This window comes from Solanum dulcamara, chromosome 3 (genome assembly GCF_947179165.1).
Source record: "Solanum dulcamara chromosome 3, daSolDulc1.2, whole genome shotgun sequence".
Lineage (NCBI taxonomy): Eukaryota > Viridiplantae > Streptophyta > Magnoliopsida > Solanales > Solanaceae > Solanum > Solanum dulcamara.
In genome coordinates, this window is record NC_077239.1 from 60,996,623 (window position 1) to 61,002,622 (window position 6,000).

Sequence of the window (6,000 nt, forward strand, 5' to 3'; positions counted from 1 at the left end):
ATCCTATTTGAAGCAGTATGTTGGACTCCGAGGACCATTCAAAACCTCAAACTCTGATACCATGTTTTTCACGACCCAAGCCTAAGGCCTAAATGTGACATGGCAAATGACAAACCCAAAAATACCTCAAATAAGCCTCTTAACATTCTTTTAGCCTTTCATAGGTAATGACAATAAATAAATAATCAGAAATCATAATAGTAAATCTTCAACTTACATATGTCTAACAATACCTCTAACTTTTAGATATAACGGGGCTAAGATAAGTCCCTAACTCACCCTCAATCATAATAAAAAGAAATGTCATAGTAAGTGTTTAAAGATCTCAACATATCATAAGCTAGAAAGATAAAGGAGTATTGTTCCCAGAATATGGGAACTCACCAAAAGTAGTTTTCAAACAAAATCTCAACTAGCCACGTGGTGATATCATGTAGGAAAACGAGTATGCATTAGTACTTTGAATGTACTATGTAAGCATGCATGAACATTGATGAAACATTAAAGTATTTATTTAATTTGAAACATAATGCAATGCACACATAATCAATCATATAGATATCCTTTAAAATATTCATTTTGTGGGAAAATAACCAAAACCGACATTTAAGACCATGCGAGCTATTACATGGAATCCAGCATAGCCCCCTACATTGGCTAGAGAGACTACTAGTCGGGTAGAACTCCGTCAACTTCATTCATTTTTTTAACTTTAAGTTTAAGGTATTTAATGGATCTATTAGCCTAAGCCTACAAGGGCTCCTATGTTGGCACATAGTCAATGAGACAAGGAGTTTCTACTAGGATTCCCTTACCGAATCCCACCTCAATAACCCATTCGGTGCTAAGTCAATCCTACGGAATAGTTTAATACTTCAAAATATTCATAGTATATAGCTTGAGAATTCAAAATATCATATTTGGTGGAATAGCTCATTAAAACATTTGGTTATTCAAATATGCAAGAATTATCCTTATTGCATAAAGAATCCATCATTCATATCATTTCATCATTCTTTTATTTCATAAGACTTTCTTTTGATTATAGACATTGCTTTCATAAACATTTATTTGGAGTTAAAGTTTTTAAGTCAAACTTCATTGAAAACATAGTAAAACTAGGTGGGTTCAAATCACTTCAACTTGCCATGTATGTAAATGAATATGCATAAATACTTTAAAATTCATTAATTAAAAATCATGCTTTAACCAACCCACCATGAATTTCAAGAACCTTTAAAGAGATAAATAGAAAAATTACTTGCAAATCATCAATTCATACATATGAAATAATGTTGCATCAAAATAGACCAATAATCATTAGTTTAACCATGATTCATTCTATTAAGTAAAAATAAGAATTACCCATAAAAAAATCTTATTTGAAATTAAAAGATTTTTGGACTACATGGATGGAAGAACCCATGGATAAACACCACATAACTTAGAGTAAAAAACTTACAGAAAAAAACATAATTGATATGTTCAAAATGCTTTAGGCATGAGAGTGGAATGAATACTCTCATTGAAGCCTTACATACACTAATATAAGATAGGTAATTAAACTTCAAATACTTAATAACCTATGCATTTTGAATCATGATATGAAAACTCATAAAGTTTCATAATTGAATTAAATAGAAGACTTTGATAATTTATTTGGGCTTCATGGATGAAAGGATCCATGAATCAATACCCACATACCTTAGAGTAAAACTTGAAAAGAATTAAATAAATAAACATAATTTATCATATATTTAAAATACTTTCGGCATGAGAGTGGAAGGAATACTCTAATTGAAGCCTTACATACCTGAAATTCGAAGTATTACTCAAAATCGAAGGGCTTAATAAATACTCTTAAATCCTAGTATTTTCTCCTCGCTGGAGAGTTTTGTGTACCATTCAGAGTATATGAATTACCGGAATAGTATTTCTACACTACTAAGAACTAAAACTATATTTTGAAAATAAGTAAAGGAGTGTATAGAGACAAGAGTTGATTGAAAAAGCTTGATGAAAAAAATGATGAAATAAGGTGGGTATTTATAGGTGTGAAGGAGGGACTTAAAAATAATTAGAATAATTATAAAGAAAAATCTAAAAATTTAATGGAAGATTGTGATGTCAAATGGATCTAGATCTTTCCATGGTTGGTGAGATGAACCTTCTCTTAACGGAATACCCTTTTTTGGAGCTGCGTTTGAAAAAGTTAACTTCCTCATTAGGATTTGGTGTCTTCATATGAATTATTGCTCTAGAAGTCTACATTTATGTTGTTCAAGAATCTACTGATTTGGAGCATCCTACAGTGAGATATGATTTTTCTTCTAGAAATAATTCATTTCATCACAGCACCATATCTTGCAACAATTATTTTATTTGACGTACTTAACCTCCAAAACATAAAATATGGTCTACACAAAAGTTTAAGGTAATGATGTTCGAATTATTCAAAAATTTGAATAACCTAATTTGGACCATCCTATTAAAATTTATGCCCAAAATACATAAGAGATAGCATTTTCATTGAGAATTGGAACATCATATAATACATTTTTAAGAGGTGTTACATTATCTCCCCCTTGGGAATATTGTTCCTCGAATAAGGAAAGACTTATCTTGAGTAGAGTAGAGTGTAAACCAACAACCCATCAATAATGCAATAGTGCAATTTAAAACATCATTCGAAATATATTTCAAAATTGTGCAAGAATATGACAAGAAAAGTTGAAATGCAAGGATTTCAAGTAATTGAGCAAGGTGTCACGGACTTAGACTTCAACTAAGACCTCCGTGCGGTACTTGAAAACTTACTCACGAATCTTTCATGATCTTGCAAGCTCAAGTAAGCCTTTAAGACTAGATCGCTAAGGGAACGCTAGATTGTAAGAAAGACAAGAGAGCATTTATGAAGAAGGCTTTTGTATTGCTTTTGGAAGAATGCTTTATTGCTTGATGGTTTGCTATAAATGAATGCCCCCTCTATTTATACTACTCCTAAAGGGCCAAGTATAAATAAAATTTACTATACAAGTCCCTCTATATTTACAAAGAAGTCTCTACTCTAAAACTCAAAGATGTGATGAAGAAAGAGATAATTAAGTGGCTAGATGCAGGCATAATATACCCAATCTCTGACAGGAAGTGAGTAAGCCCAGTTCAGTGTGTACCAAAGAAAGGGGGAATAACTGTGGTGACTAATGAGAAGAATGAGTTAATCCCCACAAGAACAGTAATTGGGTGGTGTATATGCATGGACTACAGAAAGTTGAATCATGCCACAAGGAAAGATCACTACCCTCTACCTTTTATTGACCAAATGCTTGACAGGTTAGCAGGCCAAGAATACTATTATTTCTTGGAGGGGTAATCGGGTTACAATTAGATTATCATTGCACCGGAGGACCAGAAAAAGACAACATTCACATGGCCATATGGAATATATGTATTTAAGCGTATGCCAGTTGGTCTTTGCAATGATCCCACCACTTTTCAGAGGTGAATAATTGTTATATTTTATGATATGGTGGAAGAGTTTGTAGAGATTTTTATGGATGACTTTTTAGTTTGTGGAGAGTCTTTTGATCTTTATTTTCAAAATCTAGAGAAAGTACTAGCAAGGTGTAAAGAAACAAATCTCGTCTTAAACTAGGAGAAATGTCATTTCTTCGTAAAGGAGGGTATTATGTTGAGACACAGTTTCAAAAGATGGTTTGGAGGTAGAGAAAGCTAAAATTGAAGTGATTGAGAAGCTTCCACCATCGGTTTTAGTGAAAGGTATCCATAGTTTTCTAGGTCATGTCGGATTCTACCGGCGATTCATCAAAGGTTTTTCAAAGATCGCTAGACCTATGTGCAACATATTAGAAAAGGAGGTAAAATTTATTTTAGATGATAAATGTTTGCAGGACTTTGAACTCTTGAAGAAGAAGTTGATTGAAGCCCCCATCCTGATAGCTCCTAATTGGGAGCTACCTTTTGTGCTGATGTGCGATGCAAGTGAAACAACTGTGAGAGCAGTTAAATTTTTCACTCCATCTATTATGCCAGCAAGACTCTTGACTCTTCTCAGGCCAACTAAATGGTCAGAGAGAAGGAAATGCTAGCATTGGTTCTTGCATTTGATAAATTCTGCTCTTACCTAGTAGGTACAAAAGTGATTATTTATACTGACCACGCAATCCTCAGGTATTTGTTCCATAAGAAGGATGTGAAACCTAGATTAATTAGATGGATCTTACTATTCTAAGAATTCGATATTGAAATCAAAGATAGGAGGGGATGTAAAAATCAAATAGCATACCAACTATCAAGATCAGAGGATTCATTCCATGTAGGTAAGCAAAAGTCGATATAGAAAGAATTTCTAGATGAGCAACTATTGGCAATGGAGGTACAAGAACTCTGATGTTATGCAGATATTGTGAACTACATTGTGAGTGGAGTATTTCCCCCCAGCAAACTCCCAACAAAAGAAGAGGCTAATGTATGAAGCAAAGTTCTATATATGGGATGAACCTTATTTTTTCAAAAAAGATATTGATCAGATGTTAAAGAGATTTGTGCCTGAGTCTGAAGCTCACAAATTCTACATAGTTGCCATTCGTCCGCTTATGGTGGACATCATAGAGGCAAACGAACAGCCTATAAGGTATTGCAGTCAGGTTTTTTTGGCCTAATTTAGTTAAAGATGTTGCAGGATTTGTGAAGAGCTGTGATTAATGACAAAGGTTGGATACAATATCAACAAGGCACAAGATGTCGTGGAATAACATCCTAGAGATAAAGATCTTTAATATGTGGGGAAATGACTTCATGGGTCCCTTTCCATCATCATATGGAAATCAGTATATACTGGTGGATGTTGATTATGTTTCTAAATGGGTGGAGTCCATTTCATTGCCAACCAATAACTCTAAAGTGGTAAGTCACTTCCTCAAGAAGCACATTTTCACAAGGTTTGTCACTCCACGGGCTATCATTAGCGATGGAGGTAAGCTTCGATCAAAATAGAGTAGACCATTTGAGGTGGTTCAAATGTCGGCATATGGAGCCGTGGAACTATGAGATCATGCAATATCGACCACCTTCGTAGTGAATGGCCAGCGTGTTAAGAACTATTTTGGCCAAGATGTCGATTATGAGGAAGAAAGAATTGAGCTCAAGAATGAATGAAGCTACAACTGAGTCATGCCGTGACTTTAAATAAGGCGCTGCGCGAGAGACAACCCGCGAAGTATTATAAAATATTTTTAATTAGAGGTTATAATGGATTTTATTTTGTTTTAGTGTATAATTTAGTCTATAAAATAAAGGAAAATAAAAAAAATTGGACGAAACCTGCATGGTGAGGTCCACGACAAGTCCGCATCGTGGACCTGTTCCATCTCAGTTCAAATTTTCCCAGGTATGTTTTCAAACAAATTTTTGGTGTAATTAAGTTCCAAGTAAGGTGCGCGCCTGGTCCGCATCACGGACCTAGCTTATTTCAGTACAAACTACAGTTCAGAACTTTGGCACTCTAAATAGTAAGGTCTGTGACAAGTCCGCATCGCATACCTTGGACATTTTTCAGGATCTTTCATTTAAAAAGACGGGTTTAAACCATTTTTAGTGGGTGTACCTAGGGAAATAAGTCTTTAAACCCTTAAAATGACCCTTTCAACTTCATTTTTCCTTCAACTTGAACCATTTTTTCTCTTTTCTACTCTCAAAACTCCTCTCTTCTAAGGCAAATCCGCGACGCATACACCAAATTCAAGCAAATTTGTTTTGAGTTTCTTCTTCACACCAACAAGGTATGTGTTCTTGAACTACTTTTATGATATATATGGTTGAAATTTACATAAGTAAGTTCTTGGGCCTTAAGTTTTGACTCAATATGATTGATTTTCATTGCTCTTAGATTGAAATGTTTATGGGTGTATAAAATTGCTTTGGAATTGCTTCTTGTGGATTAACTGATTATGGGTTAAGTTCTTGAAATCTAATCCTACT